The sequence below is a fragment of the Lepidochelys olivacea genome (genome assembly GCF_965140295.1).
Source record: "Lepidochelys olivacea isolate rLepOli2 genome assembly, chromosome: 26".
NCBI lineage: Eukaryota > Metazoa > Chordata > Testudines > Cheloniidae > Lepidochelys > Lepidochelys olivacea.
In genome coordinates, this window is record NC_140436.1 from 19,024,099 (window position 1) to 19,049,254 (window position 25,156).

Here is a 25,156-nt window from a genome sequence, read left to right on the forward strand (position 1 = left end):
GTGTTTGGTTTTGTATTGTTAGTATCTGTATGTGTTGGGGCTTTGTGCTGGGAGAGAAGCTGAGCCCTGATTAGGGGGCGGGGCTTCCCTGACTAGGGGTCCTATAAAGCTAGCAGCCAGTCAGGCAGCGGCACAGGAGCTAGCACACAGAGATGTAAACAGGGGAGTTTGAGTGGGAGTTCTGTTGGTGGAGAAGGTATTTGTGTGTGTGTTTGGTTTTGTATTGGTAGTATCTGTATGTTTTGGGGCTTTGTGCTGGGGGAGAAGATGAGCCCTGATTAGGGGGCGGGGCTTCCCTGACTAGGGGTCCTATAAAGGTAGCAGCCAGTCAGGCAGCGGCACAGACAGCTGCAGCGGCACAGGAGCTAGCAACAGAGCTGTAAAGAGGAAAGTTGGAGTGGGAATTCTGTTGGAGGAGAAGGTATTTGTGTGTGTTTGGATTTGTATTGGTAGTATCTGTATGTGTAGAGGCTTTGTGCTGGGAGAGAAGCTGAGCCCTGATTAGGGGGCGGGGCTTCCCTGACTTGGGGTCCTATAAAGGTAGCAGCCAGTCAGGCAGCGGCACAGACAGCTGCATCGGCACAGGATCTAGCAAACAGAGCTGTAAACAGGGGATTTTGAGTGGGAGTTCTGTTGGAGGAGAAGGTATTTGTGTGTGTTTTTGTATTGGTAGTATTTGTATGTGTAGAGGCTTTGTGCTGGGAGAGAAGCTGAGCCCTGATTAGGGGGCGGGGCTTCCCTGACTAGGGGTCCTATAAAGGTAGCAGCCAGTGAGGCAGCGGCACAGGAGCTAGCACACAGAGATGTAAACAGGGGAGTTTGAGTGGGAGTTCTGTTGGAGGAGAAGGTATTTGTGTGTTTGGATTTGTATTGGTAGTATTTGTATGTGTAGAGGCTTTGTGCTGGGAGAGAAGCTGAGCCCTGATTAGGGGGCGGGGCTTCCCTGACTAGGGGTCCTATAAAGGTAGCAGCCAGTCAGGCAGCGGCACAGGAGCTAGCAAACAGAGCTGTAAACAGGGGAGTTTGAGTGGGAGTTCTTTCGGAAGAGAAGGTATTTGTGTGTGTTTGGTTTTGTATTGTTAGTATCTGTATGTGTAGGGGCTTTGTGCTGGGAGAGAAGCTGAGCCCTGATTAGGGGCGGGGCTTCCCTGACTAGGGGTCCTATAAAGGTAGCAGCCAGTCAGGCAGCGGCACAGGAGCTAGCAAACAGAGCTGTAAACAGGGAGTTTGAGTGCGAGTACTGTTGGAGGAGAAGGTATTTGTGTGTGTGTTTGGTTTTGTATTGGTAGTATCTGTGTGTGTAGGGGCTTTGTGCTGGGACAGAAGCTGAGCCCTGATTAGGGGGCGGGTCTTCCGTGACTAGGGGTCCTATAAAGGTAGCAGCCAGTCAGGCAGCGGCACAGACAGCTGCAGCGGCACAGGAGCTAGCAAACAGAGCTGTAAAGACGGAAGTTGGAGTGGGAGTTCTGTTGGAGGAGAAGGTATTTCTGTGTGTTTGGATTTGTATTGGTAGTATCTGTATGTGTAGAGGCTTTGTGCTGGGAGAGAAGCTGAGCCCTGATTAGGGGGCGGGGCTTCCCTGACTTGGGGTCCTATAAAGGTAGCAGCCAGTCAGGCAGCGGCACAGGAGCTAGCAAACAGAGCTGTAAACAGGGGAGTTTAAGTGGGAGTTCTGTTCGAAGAAAAGGTATTTGTGTGTGTGTTTGGTTTTGTATTGGTGGTATCTGTATGTGTAGAGGCTTGGAGGAGCTTTGTGCTGGGAAAGAAGCTGAGCCCTGATTAGTGGGCGGGGCTTCCCTGACTAGGGGTCCTATAAGGTTGCAGCCAGTCAGGCAGCGGCACAGGAGCTACAAACAGAGCTGTAAACAGGGGAGTTCGAGTGGGAGTTCTGTTGGAGAAGAAGGTATTTGTGTGTGTGTTTGGTTTTGTATTGGTAGTATCTGTATGTGTAGAGGCTTGGAGGGGGTTTGTGCTGGGAAAGAAGCTGAGCCCTGATTAGGGGGCGGGGCTTCCCTGACGAGGGGTCCTATAAAGGTAGTAGCCAGTCAGGCAGCGGCACAGGAGCTACAAACAGAGCTGTACACAGGGGAGTTCGAGTGGGAGTTCTTTTGGAGGAGAAGGTATTTGTGTGTGTTTGGTTTTGTATTGTTAGTATCTGTATGTGTAGGCTCTTTGTGCTGGGAGAGAAGCTGAGCCCTGATTAGGGGGCGGGGCTTCCCTGACTAGGGGTCCTATAAAGGTAGCAGCCAGTCAGGCAGCGGCACAGGAGCTAGCACACAGAGATGTAAACAGGGGAGTTTGAGTCGGAGTTCTGTTGGTGGAGAAGGTATTTGTGTGTGTGTTTGGTTTTGTGTTGGTAGTATCTGTATGTTTTGGGGCTTTGTGCTGGGAGAGAAGATGAGTCCTGATTAGGGGGCGGGGCTTCCCTGACTAGGGGTCCTATAAAGGTAGCAGCCAGTCAGGCAGCGGCACAGGAGCTACAAACAGAGCTGTACACAGGGGAGTTCGAGTGGGAGTTCTTTTGGAGGAGAAGGTATTTGTGTGTGTTTGGTTTTGTATTGTTAGTATCTGTATGTGTAGGCTCTTTGTGCTGGGAGAGAAGCTGAGCCCTGATTAGGGGGCGGGGCTTCCCTGACTAGGGGTCCTATAAAGGTAGCAGCCAGTCAGGCAGCGGCACAGGAGCTAGCACACAGAGATGTAAACAGGGGAGTTTGAGTGGGAGTTCTGTTGGTGGAGAAGGTATTTGTGTGTGTGTTTGGTTTTGTGTTGGTAGTATCTGTATGTTTTGGGGCTTTGTGCTGGGAGAGAAGATGAGTCCTGATTAGGGGGCGGGGCTTCCCTGACTAGGGGTCCTATAAAGGTAGCAGCCAGTCAGGCAGCGGCACAGGAGCTAGCAAACAGAGCTGTAAACAGGGGAGTTTGAGTGGGAGTTCTGTTGGAGGAGAAGGTATTTGTGTGTGTTTGGTTTTGTATTGTTAGTATCTGTATGTGTAGGCTCTTTGTGCTGGGAGAGAAGCTGAGCCCTGATTAGGGGCGGGGCTTCCCTGACTAGGGGTCCTATAAAGGTAGCAGCCAGTCAGGCAGCGCCACAGGAGCTAGCAAACAGAGCTGTAAACAGGGGAGTTTGAGTGGGAGTTCTGTTGGAGGAGAAGGTATTTGTGTGTGTTTGGTTTTGTATTGGTAGTATCTGTATGTGTAGAGGCTTGGAGGGGCTTTGTGCTGGGAGAGAAGCTGAGCCCTGATTAGTGGGCGGGGCTTCCCTGACTAGGGATCCTATAAAGGTAGCAGCCAGTCAGGCAGCCGCACAGACAGCTGCAGCGGCACAGGAGCTAGCAAACAGAGCTGTAAACAGGGGAGTTTGAGTGGGAATTCTGTTGGAGGAGAAGGTATTTGTGTGTGTTTGGTTTTGTATTGTTAGTATCTGTATGTGTAGGGGCTTTGTGCTGGGAGAGAAGCTGAGCCCTGATTCGGGGGCGGGGCTTCCCTGACTAGGGGTCCTATAAGGTTGCAGCCAGTCAGGCAGCGGCACAGGAGCTAGCAAACAGAGCTGTAAACAGGGGAGTTTGAGTGGGAGTTCTGTTGGAGGAGAAGGTATTTGTGTGTGTTTTTGTATTGGTAGTATCTGTATGTGTAGGGGCTTTGTGCTGGGAGAGAAGCTGAGCCGTGATTAGGGGGCGGGGCTTCACTGACTAGGGGTCCTATAAAGGTATCAGCCAGTCAGGCAGCGGCACAGACAGCTACAGCGGCACAGGAGCTATCAAACAGAGCTGTAAACAGGGGAGTTTGAGTGGGAGTACTGTTGGAGTAGAAGGTATTTGTGTGTGTTTGGTTTTGTATTGGTAGTATCTGTGTGTGTAGGGGCTTTGTGCTGGGACAGAAGCTGAGCCCTGATTAGGGGGCGGGGCTTCACTGACTAGGAGTCCTATAAAGGTAGCAGCCAGTCAGGCAGCGGCACAGACAGCTGCAGCGGCACAGGAGCTAGCAAACAGAGCTGTAAACAGGGGAGTTTGAGTGGGAGTACTGTTGGAGTAGAAGGTATTTGTGTGTGTTTGGTTTTGTATTGGTAGTATCTGTGTGTGTAGGGGCTTTGTGCTGGGAGAGAAGCTGAGCCCTGATTAGGGGGCGGGGCTTCCCTGACTAGGGGTCCTATAAAGGTAGCAGCCAGTCAGGCAGCGGCACAGGAGCTAGCACACAGAGATGTAAACAGGGGAGTTTGAGTGGGAGTTCTGTTGGAGGAGAAGGTATTTGTGTGTGTTTGGATTTGTATTGGTAGTATCTGTATGTGTAGAGGCTTTGTGCTGGGAGAGAAGCTGAGCCCTGATTAGGGGGCGGGGCTTGACTGACTAGGGGTCCTATAAAGGTAGCAGCCAGTCAGGCAGCGGCACAGGAGCTAGCACACAGAGATGTAAACAGGGGAGTTTGAGTGGGAGTTCTGTTGGTGGAGAAGGTATTTGTGTGTGTGTTTGGTTTTGTATTGGTAGTATCTGTATGTTTTGGGGCTTTGTGCTGGGAGAGAAGATGAGCCCTGATTAGGGGGCGGGGCTTCCCTGACTAGGGATCCTATAAAGGAAGCAGCCAGTCAGGCAGCGGCACAGGAGCTAGCAAACAGAGCTGTAAACAGTGGAGTTTGAGTGGGAGTTCTGTTGGAGGAGAAGGTATTTGTGTGTGTTTGGTTTTGTATTGGTAGTATCTGTATGTGTAGGGGCTTTGTGCTGGGAGAGAAACTGAGCCCTGATTAGGGGGCGGGGCTTGACTGACTAGGGGTCCTATAAAGGTAGCAGCCAGTCAGGCAGCGGCACAGGAGCTAGCACACAGAGATGTAAACAGGGGAGTTTGAGTGGGAGTTCTGTTGGAGGAGAAGGTATTTGTGTGTGTTTGGATTTGTATTGGTAGTATCTGTATGTGTAGAGGCTTTGTGCTGGGAGAGAAGCTGAGCCCTGATTAGGGGGCGGGGCTTCCCTGACTTGGGGTCCTATAAAGGTAGCAGCCAGTCAGGCAGCGGCACAGACAGCTGCAGCGGCACAGGAGCTAGCAAACAGAGCTGTAAACGGGGAGTTTGAGTGGGAGGAGAAGGTATTTGTGTGTGTTTGGTTTTGTATTGTTAGTATCTGTATGTGTAGGGGCTTTGTGCTGGGAGAGAAGCTGAGCCCTGATTAGGGGGCGGGGCTTCACTGACTAGGGGTCCTAAAAAGGTATCAGCCAGTCAGGCAGCGGCACAGACAGCTGCATCGGCACAGGATCTAGCAAACAGAGCTGTAAACAGGGGATTTTGAGTGGGAGTTCTGTTGGAGGAGAAGGTATTTGTGTGTGTTTTTGTATTGGTAGTATTTGTATGTGTAGAGGCTTTGTGCTGGGAGAGAAGCTGAGCCCTGATTAGGGGGCGGGGCTTTTCTGACTAGGGGTCCTATAAAGGTAGCAGCCAGTGAGGCAGCGGCACAGGAGCTAGCACACAGAGATGTAAACAGGGGAGTTTGAGTGGGAGTTCTGTTGGAGGAGAAGGTATTTGTGTGTGTTTGGATTTGTATTGGTAGTATTTGTATGTGTAGAGGCTTTGTGCTGGGAGAGAAGCTGAGCCCTGATTAGGGGGCGGGGCTTCCCTGACTAGGGGTCCTATAAAGGTAGCAGCCAGTCAGGCAGCGGCACAGGAGCTAGCAAACAGAGCTGTAAACAGGGGAGTTTGAGTGGGAGTTCTTTCGGAAGAGAAGGTATTTGTGTGTGTTTGGTTTTGTATTGTTATTATCTGTATGTGTAGGGGCTTTGTGCTGGGAGAGAAGCTGAGCCCTGATTAGGGGCGGGGCTTCCCTGACTAGGGGTCCTATAAAGGTAGCAGCCAGTCAGGCAGCGGCACAGGAGCTAGCAAACAGAGCTGTAAACAGGGAGTTTGAGTGCGAGTACTGTTGGAGGAGAAGGTATTTGTGTGTGTGTTTGGTTTTGTATTGGTAGTATCTGTGTGTGTAGGGGCTTTGTGCTGGGACAGAAGCTGAGCCCTGATTAGGGGGCGGGTCTTCCGTGACTAGGGGTCCTATAAAGGTAGCAGCCAGTCAGGCAGCGGCACAGACAGCTGCAGCGGCACAGGAGCTAGCAAACAGAGCTGTAAAGACGAAAGTTGGAGTGGGAGTTCTGTTGGAGGAGAAGGTATTTGTGTGTGTTTGGATTTGTATTGGTAGTATCTGTATGTGTAGAGGCTTTGTGCTGGGAGAGAAGCTGAGCCCTGATTAGGGGGCGGGGCTTCCCTGACTTGGGGTCCTATAAAGGTAGCAGCCAGTCAGGCAGCGGCACAGGAGCTAGCAAACAGAGCTGTAAACAGGGGAGTTTAAGTGGGAGTTCTGTTCGAAGAAAAGGTATTTGTGTGTGTGTTTGGTTTTGTATTGGTGGTATCTGTATGTGTAGAGGCTTGGAGGAGCTTTGTGCTGGGAAAGAAGCTGAGCCCTGATTAGTGGGCGGGGCTTCCCTGACTAGGGGTCCTATAAGGTTGCAGCCAGTCAGGCAGCGGCACAGGAGCTACAAACAGAGCTGTAAACAGGGGAGTTCGAGTGGGAGTTCTGTTGGAGAAGAAGGTATTTGTGTGTGTGTTTGGTTTTGTATTGGTAGTATCTGTATGTGTAGAGGCTTGGAGGGGGTTTGTGCTGGGAAAGAAGCTGAGCCCTGATTAGGGGGCGGGGCTTCCCTGACGAGGGGTCCTATAAAGGTAGCAGCCAGTCAGGCAGCGGCACAGGAGCTACAAACAGAGCTGTACACAGGGGAGTTCGAGTGGGAGTTCTTTTGGAGGAGAAGGTATTTGTGTGTGTTTGGTTTTGTATTGTTAGTATCTGTATGTGTAGGCTCTTTGTGCTGGGAGAGAAGCTGAGCCCTGATTAGGGGGCGGGGCTTCCCTGACTAGGGGTCCTATTAAGGTAGCAGCCAGTCAGGCAGCGGCACAGGAGCTAGCACACAGAGATGTAAACAGGGGAGTTTGAGTGGGAGTTCTGTTGGTGGAGAAGGTATTTGTGTGTGTGTTTGGTTTTGTGTTGGTAGTATCTGTATGTTTTGGGGCTTTGTGCTGGGAGAGAAGATGAGCCCTGATTAGGGGGCGGGGCTTCCCTGACTAGGGGTCCTATAAAGGTAGTAGCCAGTCAGGCAGCGCCACAGGAGCTAGCAAACAGAGCTGTAAACAGGGGAGTTTGAGTGGGAGTTCTGTTGGAGGAGAAGGTATTTGTGTGTGTTTGGTTTTGTATTGGTAGTATCTGTATGTGTAGAGGCTTGGAGGGGCTTTGTGCTGTTAGAGAAGCTGAGCCCTGATTAGTGGGCGGGGCTTCCCTGACTAGGGATCCTATAAAGGTAGCAGCCAGTCAGGCAGCCGCACAGACAGCTGCAGCGGCACAGGAGCTAGCAAACAGAGCTGTAAACAGGGGAGTTTGAGTGGGAGTTCTGTTGGAGGAGAAGGTATTTGTGTGTGTTTGGTTTTGTATTGTTAGTATCTGTATGTGTAGGGGCTTTGTGCTGGGAGAGAAGCTGAGCCCTGATTCGGGGGCGGGGCTTCCCTGACTAGGGGTCCTATAAGGTTGCAGCCAGTCAGGCAGCGGCACAGGAGCTAGCAAACAGAGCTGTAAACAGGGGAGTTTGAGTGGGAGTTCTGTTGGAGGAGAAGGTATTTGTGTGTGTTTTTGTATTGGTAGTATCTGTATGTGTAGGGGCTTTGTGCTGGGAGAGAAGCTGAGCCGTGATTAGGGGGCGGGGCTTCACTGACTAGGGGTCCTATAAAGGTATCAGCCAGTCAGGCAGCGGCACAGACAGCTACAGCGGCACAGGAGCTATCAAACAGAGCTGTAAACAGGGGAGTTTGAGTGGGAGTACTGTTGGAGTAGAAGGTATTTGTGTGTTTGGTTTTGTATTGGTAGTATCTGTGTGTGTAGGGGCTTTGTGCTGGGACAGAAGCTGAGCCCTGATTAGGGGGCGGGGCTTCACTGACTAGGAGTCCTATAAAGGTAGCAGCCAGTCAGGCAGCGGCACAGACAGCTGCAGCGGCACAGGAGCTAGCAAACAGAGCTGTAAACAGGGGAGTTTGAGTGGGAGTACTGTTGGAGTAGAAGGTATTTGTGTGTGTTTGGTTTTGTATTGGTAGTATCTGTGTGTGTAGGGGCTTGGAGGGGCTTTGTGCTGGGAAAGAAGCTGAGCCCTGATTAGGGGGCGGGGCTTCCCTGACTAGGGGTCCTATAAAGGTAGCAGCCAGTCAGGCAGCGGCACAGGAGCTAGCACACAGAGATGTAAAGAGGGGAGTTTGAGTGGGAGTTCTGTTGGAGGAGAAGGTATTTGTGTGTGTTTGGATTTGTATTGGTAGTATCTGTATGTGTTGGGGCTTTGTGCTGGGAGAGAAGCTGAGCCCTGATTAGGGGGCGGGGCTTGACTGACTAGGGGTCCTATAAAGGTCGCAGCCAGTCAGGCAGCGGCACAGGAGCTAGCACACAGAGATGTAAACAGGGGAGTTTGAGTGGGAGTTCTGTTGGTGGAGAAGGTATTTGTGTGTGTGTTTGGTTTTGTATTGGTAGTATCTGTATGTGTAGAGGCTTGGAGGGGCTTTGTGCTGGGAAAGAAGCTGAGCCCTGATTAGGGGGCGGGGCTTCCCTGACGAGGGGTCCTATAAAGGTAGCAGCCAGTCAGGCAGCGGCACAGGAGCTACAAACAGAGCTGTAAACAGGGGAGTTTGAGTGGGAGTTCTGTTGGTGGAGAAGGTATTTGTGTGTGTGTTTGGTTTTGTATTGGTAGTATCTGTATGTTTTGGGGCTTTGTGCTGGGAGAGAAGATGAGCCCTGATTAGGGGGCGGGGCTTCCCTGACTAGGGATCCTATAAAGGAAGCAGCCAGTCAGGCAGCGGCACAGGAGCTAGCAAACAGAGCTGTAAACAGTGGAGTTTGAGTGGGAGTTCTGTTGGAGGAGAAGGTATTTGTGTGTGTTTGGTTTTGTATTGGTAGTATCTGTATGTGTAGGGGCTTTGTGCTGGGAGAGAAACTGAGCCCTGATTAGGGGGCGGGGCTTGACTGACTAGGGGTCCTATAAAGGTAGCAGCCAGTCAGGCAGCGGCACAGACAGCTGCAGCGGCACAGGAGTTAGCAACAGAGCTGTAAAGAGGAAAGTTGGAGTGGGAATTCTGTTGGAGGAGAAGGTATTTGTGTGTGTTTGGATTTGTATTGGTAGTATCTGTATGTGTAGGGGCTTTGTGCTGGGAGAGAAGCTGAGCCCTGATTAGGGGGCGGGGCTTCACTGACTAGGGGTCCTAAAAAGGTATCAGCCAGTCAGGCAGCGGCACAGACAGCTGCATCGGCACAGGATCTAGCAAACAGAGCTGTAAACAGGGGATTTTGAGTGGGAGTTCTGTTGGAGGAGAAGGTATTTGTGTGTGTTTTTGTATTGGTAGTATTTGTATGTGTAGAGGCTTTGTGCTGGGAGAGAAGCTGAGCCCTGATTAGGGGGCGGGGCTTCCCTGACTAGGGGTCCTATAAAGGTAGCAGCCAGTGAGGCAGCGGCACAGGAGCTAGCACACAGAGATGTAAACAGGGGAGTTTGAGTGGGAGTTCTGTTGGAGGAGAAGGTATTTGTGTGTGTTTGGATTTGTATTGGTAGTATTTGTATGTGTAGAGGCTTTGTGCTGGGAGAGAAGCTGAGCCCTGATTAGGGGGCGGGGCTTCCCTGACTAGGGGTCCTATAAAGGTAGCAGCCAGTCAGGCAGCGGCACAGGAGCTAGCAAACAGAGCTGTAAACAGGGGAGTTTGAGTGGGAGTTCTTTCGGAAGAGAAGGTATTTGTGTGTGTTTGGTTTTGTATTGTTAGTATCTGTATGTGTAGGGGCTTTGTGCTGGGAGAGAAGCTGAGCCCTGATTAGGGGCGGGGCTTCCCTGACTAGGGGTCCTATAAAGGTAGCAGCCAGTCAGGCAGCGGCACAGGAGCTAGCAAACAGAGCTGTAAACAGGGAGTTTGAGTGCGAGTACTGTTGGAGGAGAAGGTATTTGTGTGTGTGTTTGGTTTTGTATTGGTAGTATCTGTGTGTGTAGGGGCTTTGTGCTGGGACAGAAGCTGAGCCCTGATTAGGGGGCGGGTCTTCCGTGACTAGGGGTCCTATAAAGGTAGCAGCCAGTCAGGCAGCGGCACAGACAGCTGCAGCGGCACAGGAGCTAGCAAACAGAGCTGTAAAGACGAAAGTTGGAGTGGGAGTTCTGTTGGAGGAGAAGGTATTTGAGTGTGTTTGGATTTGTATTGGTAGTATCTGTATGTGTAGAGGCTTTGTGCTGGGAGAGAAGCTGAGCCCTGATTAGGGGGCGGGGCTTCCCTGACTTGGGGTCCTATAAAGGTAGCAGCCAGTCAGGCAGCGGCACAGGAGCTAGCAAACAGAGCTGTAAACAGGGGAGTTTAAGTGGGAGTTCTGTTCGAAGAAAAGGTATTTGTGTGTGTGTTTGGTTTTGTATTGGTGGTATCTGTATGTGTAGAGGCTTGGAGGAGCTTTGTGCTGGGAAAGAAGCTGAGCCCTGATTAGTGGGCGGGGCTTCCCTGACTAGGGGTCCTATAAGGTTGCAGCCAGTCAGGCAGCGGCACAGGAGCTACAAACAGATCTGTAAACAGGGGAGTTCGAGTGGGAGTTCTGTTGGAGAAGAAGGTATTTGTGTGTGTGTTTGGTTTTGTATTGGTAGTATCTGTATGTGTAGAGGCTTGGAGGGGGTTTGTGCTGGGAAAGAAGCTGAGCCCTGATTAGGGGGCGGGGCTTCCCTGACGAGGGGTCCTATAAAGGTAGCAGCCAGTCAGGCAGCGGCACAGGAGCTACAAACAGAGCTGTACACAGGGGAGTTCGAGTGGGAGTTCTTTTGGAGGAGAAGGTATTTGTGTGTGTTTGGTTTTGTATTGTTAGTATCTGTATGTGTAGGCTCTTTGTGCTGGGAGAGAAGCTGAGCCCTGATTAGGGGGCGGGGCTTCCCTGACTAGGGGTCCTATAAAGGTAGCAGCCAGTCAGGCAGCGGCACAGGAGCTAGCACACAGAGATGTAAACAGGGGAGTTTGAGTGGGAGTTCTGTTGGTGGAGAAGGTATTTGTGTGTGTGTTTGGTTTTGTGTTGGTAGTATCTGTATGTTTTGGGGCTTTGTGCTGGGAGAGAAGATGAGTCCTGATTAGGGGGCGGGGCTTCCCTGACTAGGGGTCCTATAAAGGTAGCAGCCAGTCAGGCAGCGGCACAGGAGCTAGCAAACAGAGCTGTAAACAGGGGAGTTTGAGTGGGAGTTCTGTTGGAGGAGAAGGTATTTGTGTGTGTTTGGTTTTGTATTGGTAGTATCTGTATGTGTAGAGGCTTGGAGGGGCTTTGTGCTGGGAGAGAAGCTGAGCCCTGATTAGTGGGCGGGGCTTCCCTGACTAGGGATCCTATAAAGGTAGCAGCCAGTCAGGCAGCCGCACAGACAGCTGCAGCGGCACAGGAGCTAGCAAACAGAGCTGTAAACAGGGGAGTTTGAGTGGGAGTTCTGTTGGAGGAGAAGGTATTTGTGTGTGTTTGGTTTTGTATTGTTAGTATCTGTATGTGTAGGGGCTTTGTGCTGGGAGAGAAGCTGAGCCCTGATTCGGGGGCGGGGCTTCCCTGACTAGGGGTCCTATAAGGTTGCAGCCAGTCAGGCAGCGGCACAGGAGCTAGCAAACAGAGCTGTAAACAGGGGAGTTTGAGTGGGAGTTCTGTTGGAGGAAAAGGTATTTGTGTGTGTGTTTGGTTTTGTATTGGTGGTATCTGTATGTGTAGAGGCTTGGAGGGGCTTTGTGCTGGGAAAGAAGCTGAGTCCTGATTAGTGGGCGGGGCTTCCCTGACTAGGGGTCCTATAAGGTTGCAGCCAGTCAGGCAGCGGCACAGGAGCTATCAAACAGAGCTGTAAACAGGGGAGTTTGAGTGGGAGTTCTGTTGGAGTAGAAGGTGTTTGTGTGTGTTTGGTTTTGTATTGGTAGTATCTGTGTGTGTAGGGGATTTGTGCTAGGACAGAAGCTGAGCCCTGATTAGGGGGCGGGGCTTCACTGACTAGGGGTCCTATAAAGGTAGCAGCCAGGCAGGCAGCGGCACAGACAGCTGCAGCGGCACAGGAGCTAGCAAACAGAGCTGTAAACAGGGGGATTTGAGTGGGAGTTCTGTTGGAGGAGAAGGTATTTGTGTGTGTTTGGTTTTGTGTTGGTAGTATCTGTATGTGTAGAGGCTTGGAGGGGCTTTGTGCTGGAAGAGAAGATGAGCCCTGATTAGTGGGCGGGGCTTCCCTGACTAGGGGTCCTATAAAGGTAGCAGCCAGTCAGGCAGCCGCAAAGACAGCTGCAGCAGCACAGGAGCTAGCAAACAGAGCTGTAAACAGGGGAGTTTGAGTGGGAGTTCTGTTGGAGGAGAAGGTATTTGTGTGTTTTTGGTTTTGTATTGGTAGTATCTGTATGTGTAGAGGCTTGGAGGGGCTTTGTGCTGGGAGAGAAGCTGAGCCCTGATTAGTGGGCGGGGCTTCCCTGACTAGGGGTCCTATAAGGTTGCAGCCAGTCAGGCAGCGGCACAGGAGCTATCAAACAGAGGTGTAAACAGGGGGGTTTGAGTGGGAGTTCTGTTGGAGGAGAAGGTATTTGTGTGTGTTTGGTTTTGTATTGTTAGTATCTGTATGTGTAGGGGCTTTGTGCTGGGAGAGAAGCTGAGCCCTGATTAGGGGGCGGGGCTTCCCTGACTAGGGGTCCTATAAAGGTAGCAGCCAGTCAGGCAGCGGCACAGGAGCTAGCAAACAGAGCTGTAAACAGGGGAGTTTGAGTGGGAGTTCTGTTGGAGGAAAAGGTATTTGTGTGTGTGTTTGGTTTTGTATTGGTGGTATCTGTATGTGTAGAGGCTTGGAGGGGCTTTGTGCTGGGAAAGAAGCTGAGCCCTGATTAGTGGGCGGGGCTTCCCTGACTAGGGGTCCTATAAGGTTGCAGCCAGTCAGGCAGCGGCACAGGAGCTATCAAACAGAGCTGTAAACAGGGGAGTTTGAGTGGGAGTTCTGTTGGAGTAGAAGGTATTTGTGTGTGTTTGGTTTTGTATTGGTAGTATCTGTGTGTGTAGGGGCTTTGTGCTGGGACAGAAGCTGAACCCTGATTAGGGGGCGGGGCTTCACTGACTAGGGGTCCTATAAAGGTAGCAGCCAGTCAGGCAGCGGCACAGACAGCTGCAGCGGCACAGGAGCTAGCAAACAGACCTGTAAACAGGGGAGTTTGAGTGGGAGGAGAAGGTATTTGTGGGTGTTTGGTTTTGTATTCTTAGTATCTGTATGTGTAGGGGCTTTGTGCTGGGAGAGAAGCTGAGCCCTGATTAGGGGGCGGGGCTTCACTGACAAGGGGTCCAATAAATGTAGCAGCCAGTCAGGCAGCGGGACAGACAGCTGCAGCGGCACAGGAGCTAGCAAACAGAGCTGTAAACAGGGGGTTTGAGTGGGAGTTCTGTTGGAGGAGAAGGTATTTGTGTGTGTTTGGTTTTGTATTGGTAGTATCTGTATGTGTAGGGGCTTTGTGCTGGGAGAGAAGCTGAGCCCTGATTAGGGGGCGGGGCTTCCCTGACTAGGGGTCCTATAAAGGTTGCAGCCAGTCAGGCAGCGGCACAGGAGCTATCAAACAGAGCTGTAAACAGGGGAGTTTGAGTGGGAGTACTGTTGGAGTAGAAGGTTTTTGTGTGTGTTTGGTTTTGTATTGGTAGTATGTGTGTGTGTAGGGGCTTTGTGCTGAGACAGAAGCTGAGCCCTGATTAGGGGGCGGGGCTTCACTGACTAGGGGTCCTATAAAGGTAGCAGCGAGTCAGGTAGAGGCACAGACAGCTGCAGCAGCACAGGAGCTAGCAAACAGAGCTGTAAACAGGGGATTTTGAGTGGGAGTTCTGTTGGAGGAAAAGGTATTTGTGTGTGTGTTTGGTTTTGTATTGGTAGTATCTCTGTGTGTAGGGGCTTTGTGCTGGGACAGAAGCTGAGCCCTGATTAGGGGGCGGGGCTTCACTGACTAGGGGTCCTAGAAAGGTATCAGCCAGTCAGGCAGCGGCACAGACAGCTGCAGCGGCACAGGAGCTAGCAAACAGAGCTCTAAACAGGGGAGTTGGAGTGAGAGTTCTGTTGGAGGAGAAGGTATTTGTGTGTGTTTGGTTTTGTATTGTTAGTATCTGTATGTGTAGGGGCTTTGTGCTGGGACAGAAGCTGAGCCCTGATTAGGGGGCGGGGCTTCCCTGACTAGGGGTCCTATAAAGGTAGCAGCCAGTCAGGCAGCGGCACAGGAGCTAGCACACAGAGATGTAAACAGGGGAGTTTGAGTGGGAGTTCTGTTGGAGGAGAAGGTATTTGTGTGTGTTTGGTTTTGTATTGTTAGTATCTGTATGTGTAGGGGCTTTGTGCTGGGAGAGGAAGCTGAGCCCTGATTAGGGGGCGGGGCTTCCCTGACTAGGGGTCGTATAAAGGTAGCAGCCAGTCAGGCAGCGGCACAGGAGCTAGCAAACAGAGCTGTAAACAGGGGAGTTTGAGTGGGAGTTCTGTTGGAGAAGAAGGTATTTGTGTGTGTTTGGTTTTGTATTGATGGTATCTGTATGTGTAGGGGCTTTGTGCTGGGAGAGAAGCTGAGGCCTGATTAGGGGGCGGGGCTTGACTGACTAGGGGTCCTATAAAGGTAGCAGCCAGTCAGGCAGCGGCACAGACAGCTGCAGAGGCACAGGAGCTAGCAAACAGAGCTGTAAACAGGGGAGTTGGAGTGAGAGTTCTGTTGGAGGAGAAGGTATTTGTGTGTGTTTGGTTTTGTATTGTTAGTATCTGTATGTGTAGGGGCTTTGTGCTGGGAGAGAAGCTGAGCCCTGATTAGGGGGCGGGGCTTCCCTGACTAGGGGTCCTATAAAGGTAGCAGCCAGTCAGGCAGCGGCACAGGAGCTAGCAAACAGAGCTGTAAACAGGGGAGTTTGAGTGGGAGTTCTGTTGGAGGAGAAGGTATTTGTGTGTGTTTGGTTTTGTATTGGTAGTACCTGTATGTGTAGAGGCTTGGAGGGGCTTTGTGCTGGGAGAGAAGCTGAGCCCTGATTAGTGGGCGGGGCTTCCCTGACTAGGGGTCCTATAAAGGTAGCAGCCAGTCAGGCAGCCGCACAGACAGCTGCAGCGGCACAGGAGCTAGCAAACAGAGCTGTAAACAGGGGAGTTTGAGTGGGAGTTCTGTTGGAGGAGAAGGTATTTGTGTGTGTTTGGTTTTGTATTGTTAGTATCTGTATGTGTAGGGGCTTTGTGCTGGGAGAGAAGCTGAGCCCTGATTAGGGAGCGGGGCTTCCCTGACTAGGGGTCCTATAAAGGTAGCAGCCAGTCAGGCAGCGGCACAGGAGCTAGCAAACAGAGCTGTAAACAGGGGAGTTTGAGTGGGAGTTCTGTTGGAGTAGAAGGTATTTGTGTGTGTTTGGTTTTGTATTGGTAGTATCTGTGTGTGTAGGGGCTTTGTGCTGGGACAGAAGCTGAACCCTGATTATGGGGCGGGGCTTCACTGACTAGGGGTCCTATAAAGGTAGCAGCCAGTCAGGCAGCGGCACAGACAGCTGCAGCGGCACAGGAGCTAGCAAACAGAGCTGTAAACAGGGGAGTTGGAGTGGGAGGAGAAGGTATTTGTGTGTGTTTGGTTTTGTATTGTTAGTATCTGTATGTGGAGGGGCTTTGTGCTGGGAGAGAAGCTGAGCCCTGATTAGGGGCGGGGCTTTCCTGACTAGGGGTCCTATAAAGGTAGCAGCCAGTCAGGCAGCGGCACAGGAGCTAGCAAGCAGAGCTGTAAACAGTGGAGTTTGAGTGGGAGTACTGTTGGAGGAGAAGGTATTTGTGTGTGTTTGGTTTTGTATTGGTAGTATCTGTATGTGTAGGGGCTTTGTGCTGGGAGAGAAGCTGAGCCGTGATTAGGGGGCGGGGCTTGACTGACTAGGGGTCCTATAAAGGTAGCAGCCAGTCAGGTAGTGGCACAGACAGCTGCAGCGGCACAGGAGCTAGCAAACAGAGCTGTAAACAGGGGAGTTTGAGTGGGAGTTCTGTTGGAGGAAAAGGTATTTGTGTGTGTGTTTGGTTTTGTATTGTTAGTATCTGTATGTGTAGGGGCTTTGTGCTGGGAGAGAAGCTGAGCCCTGATTAGGGGGGCGGGGCTTCCCTGACTAGGGGTCCTATAAACGTAGCAGGCAATCAGGCAGCGGCACAGACAGCTGCAGCGGCACAGGAGCTAGCAAACAGAGCTGTAAACAGGGGAGTTTGAGTGGGAGTTCTGTTGGAGGAGAAGGTATTTGTGTGTGTTTGGTTTTGTATTGGTGGTACCTGTATGTGTAGGGGCTTTGTGCTGGGAGAGAAGCTGAGCCCTGATTAGGGGGCGGGGCTTCCCTGACTAGGGGTCCTATAAAGGTTGCAGACAGTCAGGCAGCGGCACAGGAGCTATCAAACAGAGCTGTAAACAGGGGAGTTTGAGTGGGAGTTCTTTTGGAGGAGAAGGTATTTGTGTGTGTTTTTGTATTGGTAGTATCTGTATGTGTAGGGGCTTTGTGCTGGGAGAGAAGCTGAGCCGTGATTAGGGGCGGGGCTTCACTGACTAGGGGTCCTATAAAGGTATCAGCCAGTCAGGCAGCGGCACAGACAGCTGCAGCGGCACAGGAGCTATCAAACAGAGCTGTAAACAGGGGAGTTTGAGTGGGAGTACTGTTGGAGAAGGTATTTGTGTGTGTTTGGTTTTGTATTGGTAGTATCTGTGTGTGTAGGGGCTTTGTGCTGGGACAGAAGCTGAGCCCTGATTAGGGGGCGGGGCTTGACTGACTAGGGGTCCTATAAAGGTCGCAGCCAGTCAGGCAGCGGCACAGACAGCTGCAGCGGCACAGGAGCTAGCAAACAGAGCTGTAAACAGGCGGCTTTGAGTGGGAGTTCTGTTGGAGGAGAAGGTATTTGTGTGTGTGTTTGGTTTTGTATTGGTGGTATCTGTATGGTAGAGGCTTGGAGGGTCTTTGTGCTGGGAGAGAAGGTGAGCCCTGATTAGGGGGCGGGACTTCACTGACTAGGGGTCCTATAAAGGTAGCAGCCAGTCAGGCAGCGGCACAGAGAGCTGCAGCGGCACAGGAGCTAGCAAACAGAGCTGTAAACAGGGGAGTTGGAGTGGGAGTTCTGTTGGAGGAGAAGGTATTTGTGTGTGTTTGGTTTTGTATTGTTAGTATCTGTCTGTGTATGGGCTTTGTGCTGGGAGAGAAGCTGAGCCCTGATTAGGGGGCGGGGCTTCCCTGACTAGGGTTCCTATAAAGGTATCAGCCAGTCAGGCAGCGGCACAGAGAGCTGCAGCGGCACAGGAGCTCGCAAACAGAGCTGTAAACAGGGGAGTTTGAGTGGGAGTTCTGTTGGAGGAGAAGGTATTTGTGTGTTTGGTTTTGTATTGGTGGTATCTGTATGTGTAGGGGCTTTGTCCTGGGAGAGAAGCTGAGCCCTGATTAGGGGGCGGGGCTTCCCTGACTAGGGGTCCTATAAAGGTAGCAGCCAGTCAGGCAGCGGCACAGGAGCTAGCAAACAGAGCTGTAAACAGGGGAGTTTGAGTGGGAGTTCTGTTGGAGGAGAAGGTATTTGTGTGTGTTTGGTTTTGTATTGGTAGTACCTGTATGTGTAGAGGCTTGGAGGGGCTTTGTGCTGGGAGAGAAGCTGAGCCCTGATTAGTGGGCGGGGCTTCCCTGACTAGGGGTCCTATAAAGGTAGCAGCCAGTCAGGCAGCCGCACAGGAGCTAGCAAACAGAGCTGTAAACAGGGGAGTTTGTGTGGGAGTTCTGTTGGAGGAGAAGGTATTTGTGTGTGTTTGGTTTTGTATTGTCAGTATCTGTATGTGCAGGGGCTTTGTGCTGGGAGAGAGGCTGAGCCCTGATTAGGGGGCGGGGCTTCCCTGACTAGGGGTCCTATAAAGGTAGCAGCCAGTCAGGCAGCGGCAGAAAGCTGCAGCGGCACAGGAGCTAGCAAACAGAGCTGTAAGCAGGGGAGTTTGAGTGGGAGTTCTGTTGGAGGAGAAGGTATTTGTGTGTGTTTCGTTTTGTATTGGTAGTATCTGTATGTGTAGAGGCTTGGAGGGGCTTTGTGCTGGGAAAGAAGCTGAGCCCTGATTAGTGGGCGGGGCTTCCCTGACTAGGGGTCCTATAAGGTTGCAGCCAGTCAGGCAGCGGCACAGGAGCTATCAAACAGAGCTGTAAACAGGGGAGTTTGAGTGGGAGTTCTGTTGGAGTAGAAGGTATTTGTGTGTGTTTGGTTTTGTATTGGTAGTATCTGTGTGTGTAGGGGCTTTGTGCTGGGACAGAAGTTGAACCCTGATTAGGGGGCGGGGCTTCACTGACTAGGGGTCCTATAAAGGTAGCAGCCAGTCAGGCAGCGGCACAGACAGCTGCAGCGGCACAGGAGCTAGCAAACAGACCTGTAAACAGGGGAGTTTGAGTGGGAGGAGAAGGTATTTGTGGGTGTTTGGTTTTGTATTCTTAGTATCTGTATGTGTAGGGGCTTTGTGCTGGGAGAGAAGCTGAGCCCTGATTAGGGGGCGGGGCTTCACTGACAAGGGGTCCAATAAATGTAGCAGCCAGTCAGGCAGCGGGACAGACAGCTGCAGCGGCACAGGAGCTAGCAAACAGAGCTGTAAACAGGGGGTTTGAGTGGGAGTTCTGTTGGAGGAGAAGGTATTTGTGTGTGTTTGGTTTTGTATTGGTAGTATCTGTATGTGTAGGGGCTTTGTGCTGGGAGAGAAGCTGAGCCCTGATTAGGGGGCGGGGCTTCCCTGACTAGGGGTCCTATAAAGGTTGCAGCCAGTCAGGCAGCGGCACAGGAGCTATCAAACAGAGCTGTAAACAGGGGAGTTTGAGTGGGAGTACTGTTGGAGTAGAAGGTTTTTGTGTGTGTTTGGTTTTGTATTGGTAGTATGTGTGTGTGTAGGGGCTTTGTGCTGAGACAGAAGCTGAGCCCTGATTAGGGGGCGGGGCTTCACTGACTAGGGGTCCTATAAAGGTAGCAGCGAGTCAGGTAGAGGCACAGACAGCTGCAGCAGCACAGGAGCTAGCAAACAGAGCTGTAAACAGGGGATTTTGAGTGGGAGTTCTGTTGGAGGAAAAGGTATTTGTGTGTGTGTTTGGTTTTGTATTGGTAGTATCTCTGTGTGTAGGGGCTTTGTGCTGGGACAGAAGCTGAGCCCTGATTAGGGGGCGGGGCTTCACTGACTAGGGGTCCTAGAAAGGTATCAGCCAGTCAGGCAGCGGCACAGACAGCTGCAGCGGCACAGGAGCTAGCAAACAGAGCTCTAAACAGGGGAGTTGGAGTGAGAGTTCTGTTGGAGGAGAAGGTATTTGTGTGTGTTTGGTTTTGTATTGTTAGTATCTGTATGTGTAGGGGCTTTGTGCTGGGACAGAAGCTGAGCCCTGATTAGGGGGCGGGGCTTCCCTGACTAGGGGTCCTATAAAGGTAGCAGCCAGTCAGGCAGCGGCACAGGAGCTAGCACACAGAGATGTAAACAGGGGAGTTTGAGTGGGAGTTCTGTTGGAGGAGAAGGTATTTGTGTGTGTTTGGTTTTGTATTGTTAGTATCTGTATGTGTAGGGGCTTTGTGCTGGGAGAGGAAGCTGAGCCCTGATTAGGGGCGGGGCTTCCCTGACTAGGGGTCGTATAAAGGTAGCAGCCAGTCAGGCAGCGGCACAGGAGCTAGCAAACAGAGCTGTAAACAGGGGAGTTTGAGTGGGAGTTCTGTTGGAGAAGAAGGTATTTGTGTGTGTTTGGTTTTGTATTGATAGTATCTGTATGTGTAGGGGCTTTGTGCTGGGAGAGAAGCTGAGGCCTGATTAGGGGGCGGGGCTTGACTGACTAGGGGTCCTATAAAGGTAGCAGCCAGTCAGGCAGCGGCACAGACAGCTGCAGAGGCACAGGAGCTAGCAAACAGAGCTGTAAACAGGGGAGTTGGAGTGAGAGTTCTGTTGGAGGAGAAGGTATTTGTGTGTGTTTGGTTTTGTATTGTTAGTATCTGTATGTGTAGGGGCTTTGTGCTGGGAGAGAAGCTGAGCCCTGATTAGGGGGCGGGGCTTCCCTGACTAGGGGTCCTATAAAGGTAGCAGCCAGTCAGGCAGCGGCACAGGAGCTAGCAAACAGAGCTGTAAACAGGGGAGTTTGAGTGGGAGTTCTGTTGGAGGAGAAGGTATTTGTGTGTGTTTGGTTTTGTATTGGTAGTACCTGTATGTGTAGAGGCTTGGAGGGGCTTTGTGCTGGGAGAGAAGCTGAGCCCTGATTAGTGGGCGGGGCTTCCCTGACTAGGGGTCCTATAAAGGTAGCAGCCAGTCAGGCAGCCGCACAGACAGCTGCAGCGGCACAGGAGCTAGCAAACAGAGCTGTAAACAGGGGAGTTTGAGTGGGAGTTCTGTTGGAGGAGAAGGTATTTGTGTGTGTTTGGTTTTGTATTGTTAGTATCTGTATGTGTAGGGGCTTTGTGCTGGGAGAGAAGCTGAGCCCTGATTAGGGAGCGGGGCTTCCCTGACTAGGGGTCCTATAAAGGTAGCAGCCAGTCAGGCAGCGGCACAGGAGCTAGCAAACAGAGCTGTAAACAGGGGAGTTTGAGTGGGAGTTCTGTTGGAGTAGAAGGTATTTGTGTGTGTTTGGTTTTGTATTGGTAGTATCTGTGTGTGTAGGGGCTTTGTGCTGGGACAGAAGCTGAACCCTGATTATGGGGCGGGGCTTCACTGACTAGGGGTCCTATAAAGGTAGCAGCCAGTCAGGCAGCGGCACAGACAGCTGCAGCGGCACAGGAGCTAGCAAACAGACCTGTAAACAGGGGAGTTTGAGTGGGAGGAGAAGGTATTTGTGTGTGTTTGGTTTTGTATTGTTAGTATCTGTATGTGGAGGGGCTTTGTGCTGGGAGAGAAGCTGAGCCCTGATTAGGGGCGGGGCTTTCCTGACTAGGGGTCCTATAAAGGTAGCAGCCAGTCAGGCAGCGGCACAGGAGATAGCAAGCAGAGCTGTAAACAGTGGAGTTTGAGTGGGAGTACTGTTGGAGGAGAAGGTATTTGTGTGTGTTTGGTTTTGTATTGGTAGTATCTGTATGTGTAGGGGCTTTGTGCTGGGAGAGAAGCTGAGCCGTGATTAGGGGGCGGGGCTTGACTGACTAGGGGTCCTATAAAGGTAGCAGCCAGTCAGGTAGTGGCACAGACAGCTGCAGCGGCACAGGAGCTAGCAAACAGAGCTGTAAACAGGGGAGTTTGAGTGGGAGTTCTGTTGGAGGAAAAGGTATTTGTGTGTGTGTTTGGTTTTGTATTGTTAGTATCTGTATGTGTAGGGGCTTTGTTCTGGGAGAGAAGCTGAGCCCTGATTAGGGGGGCGGGGCTTCCCTGACTAGGGGTCCTATAAACGTAGCAGGCAATCAGGCAGCGGCACAGACAGCTGCAGCGGCACAGGAGCTAGCAAACAGAGCTGTAAACAGGGGAGTTTGAGTGGGAGTTCTGTTGGAGGAGAAGGTATTTGTGTGTGTTTGGTTTTGTATTGGTGGTACCTGTATGTGTAGGGGCTTTGTGCTGGGAGAGAAGCTGAGCCGTGATTAGGGGGCGGGGCTTCACTGACTAGGGGTCCTATAAAGGTATCAGCCAGTCAGGCAGCGGCACAGACAGCTGCAGCGGCACAGGAGCTATCAAACAGAGCTGTAAACAGGGGAGTTTGAGTGGGAGTACTGTTGGAGAAGGTATTTGTGTGTGTTTGGTTTTGTATTGGTAGTATCTGTGTGTGTAGGGGCTTTGTGCTGGGACAGAAGCTGAGCCCTGATTAGGGGGCGGGGCTTGACTGACTAGGGGTCCTATAAAGGTCGCAGCCAGTCAGGCAGCGGCACAGACAGCTGCAGCGGCACAGGAGCTAGCAAACAGAGCTGTAAACAGGCGGCTTTGAGTGGGAGTTCTGTTGGAGGAGAAGGTATTTGTGTGTGTGTTTGGTTTTGTATTGGTGGTATCTGTATGGTAGAGGCTTGGAGGGTCTTTGTGCTGGGAGAGAAGGTGAGCCCTGATTAGGGGGCGGGGCTTCACTGACTAGGGGTCCTATAAAGGTCGCAGCCAGTCAGGCAGCGGCACAGACAGCTGCAGCGGCACAGGAGCTAGCAAACAGAGCTGTAAACAGGGGAGTTTGAGTGGGAGTTCTGTTGGAGGAGAAGGTATTTGTGTGTTTGGTTTTGTATTGGTGGTATCTGTCTGTGTATGGGCTTTGTGCTGGGAGAGAAGCTGAGCCCTGATTAGGGGGCGGGGCTTCCCTGACTAGGGGTCCTATAAAGGTAGCAGCCAGTCAGGCAGCGGCACAGGAGCTAGCAAACAGAGCTGTAAACAGGGGAGTTTGAGTGGGAGTTCTGTTGGAGGAGAAGGTATTTGTGTGTGTTTGGTTTTGTATTGGTAGTACCTGTATGTGTAGAGGCTTGGAGGGGCTTTGTGCTGGGAGAGAAGCTGAGCCCTGATTAGTGGGCGGGGCTTCCCTGACTAGGGGTCCTATAAAGGTAGCAGCCAGTCAGGCAGCCGCACAGACAGCTGCAGCGGCACAGGAGCTAGCAAACAGAGCTGTAAACAGGGGAGTTTGAGTGGGAGTTCTGTTGGAGGAGAAGGTATTTGTGTGTGTTTGGTTTTGTATTGTTAGTATCTGTATGTGTAGGGGCTTTGTGCTGGGAGAGAAGCTGAGCCCTGATTAGGGGCGGGGCTTCCCTGACTAGGGGTCCTATAAAGGTAGCAGCCAGTCAGGCAGCGGCACAGGAGCTAGGAAACAGAGCTGTAAACAGGGGAGTTTGAGTGGGAGTTCTGTTGGAGGAGAAGGTATTTGTGTGTGTTTGGTTTTGTATTGGTAGTACCTGTATGTGTAGAGGCTTGGAGGGGCTTTGTGCTGGGAGAGAAGCTGAGCCCTGATTAGTGGGCGGGGCTTCCCTGACTAGGGGTCCTATAAAGGTAGCAGCCAGTCAGGCAGCCGCACAGACAGCTGCAGCGGCACAGGAGCTAGCAAACAGACCTGTAAACAGGGGAGTTTTAGTGGGAGGAGAAGGTATTTGTGTGTGTTTGGTTTTGTATTGGTAGTATCTGTATGTGTAGGGGCTTTGTGCTGGGAGAGAAGCTGAGCCCTGATTAGGGGGCGGGGCTTCCCTGACTAGGGGTCCTATAAAGGTTGCAGCCAGTCGGGCAGCGGCACAGGAGCTATCAAACAGAGCTGTAAACAGGGGAGTTTGAGTGGGAGTACTGTTGGAGTAGAAGGTTTTTGTGTGTGTTTGGTTTTGTATTGGTAGTATGTGTGTGTGTAGGGGCTTTGTGCTGAGACAGAAGCTGAGCCCTGATTAGGGGGCGGGGCTTCACTGACTAGGGGTCCTATAAAGGTAGCAGCCAGTCAGGTAGTGGCACAGACAGCTGCAGCAGCACAGGAGCTAGCAAACAGAGCTGTAAACAGGGGAGTTTGAGTGGGAGTTCTTTTGGAGGAGAAGGTATTTGTGTGTGTTTGGTTTTGTATTGTTAGTATCTGTATGTGTAGGGGCTTTGTGCTGGGAGAGAAGCTGAGCCCTGATTAGGGGCGGGGCTTTCCTGACTAGGGGTCCTATAAAGGTAGCAGCCAGTCAGGCAGCGGCACAGACAGCTGCAGCGGCCCAGGAGCTAGCAAACAGAGCTGTAAACAGGGGAGTTTGAGTGGGAGTTCTGTTGGAGGAAAAGGTATTTGTGTGTGTGTTTGGTTTTGTATTGGTGGTATCTGTATATGAAGGGGCTTTGTGCTGGGAGAGAAGCTGAGCCGTGATTAGGGGGCGGGGCTTCCCTGACTAGGGGTCCTATAAAGGTAGCAGCCAGTCAGGCAGCGGCACAGGAGCTAGCAAACAGAGCTGTAAACAGGGGAGTTTGAGTGGGAGTTCTGTTGGAGGAAAAGGAATTTGTGTGTGTTTGGTTTTGTATTGGTAGTATCTGTATGTGTAGAGGCTTGGAGGGGCTTTGTGCTGGGAAAGAAGCTGAGCCCTGATTAGTGGGCGGGGCTTCCCTGACTAGGGGTCTTATAAGGTTGCAGCCAGTCAGGCAGCGGCACAGGAGCTATCAAACAGAGCTGTAAACGGGGAGTTTGAGTGGGAGGAGAATGTATTTGTGTGTGTTTGGTTTTGTATTGTTAGTATCTGTATGTGTAGGGGCTTTGTGCTGGGAGAGTAGCTGAGCCCTGATTAGGGGGCGGGGCTTCACTGACTAGGGGTCCTATAAAGGTAGCAGCCAGTCAGGCAGCGGAACAGACAGCTGCAGTGGCACAGGAGCAAGCAGACAGAGCTGTAAACAGGGGAGTTTGGGTGGGAGTTCTGTTGGAGGAGAAGGTATTTGTGTGTTTGGTTTTGTATTGTCAGTATCTGTATGTGCAGGGGCTTTGTGCTGGGAGAGAAGCTGAGCCCTGATTAGGGGGCGGGGCTTCCCTGACTAGGGGTCCTATAAAGGTAGCAGCCACTCAGGCAGTGGCAGAAGAGCTAGCAAACAGAGCTGTAAACAGGGGAGTTTGAGTGGGAGTTCTGTTGGAGAAGAAGGTATTTGTGTGTTTTTTTGTATTGGTAGTATCTGTATGTGTAGAGGCTTGGAGGGGCTTTGTGCTGGGAGAGAAGCTGAGCCCCGATTAGGGGGCGGGGCTTCACTGACTAGGGGTCCTATAAAGGTAGCAGCCAGTCAGGCAGCGGCAGACAGCTGCAGCGGCACAGGAGCTAGCAAACAGAGCTGTAAACAGGGGAGTTTGTGTGGGAGTTCTGTTGGAGGAGAAGGTATTTGTGTGTGTTTGGTTTTGCATTGGTAGTATCTGTATGTGTAGAGGCTTGGAGGGGCTTTGTGCTGGGAGAGAAGCTGAGCCCTTATTAGGGGGCGGGGCTTCCCTGACTAGGGGTCCTATAAAGGTAGCAGCCAGTCAGGCAGCAGCACAGGAGCTAGCAAACAGACCTGTGAACAGGAGAGTTTGAGTCGGAGTTCTGTGGGAGGAGAAGGTATTTGTGTGTGATATTGTATTGGTAGTATCTGTATGTGTAGAGGCGTGGAGGGGCTAGGTGCTGCGAGAGAAGCTGAGCCCTGATTAGGGGGCGGGGCTTCACTGACTAGGGGGTCCTATAAAGGTAGCAGCCAGTCAGGCAGCGGAACAGACAGCTGCAGTGGCACAGGAGCTAGCAAACAGACCTGTAAACAGGGGAGTTTGGGTGGGAGTTCTG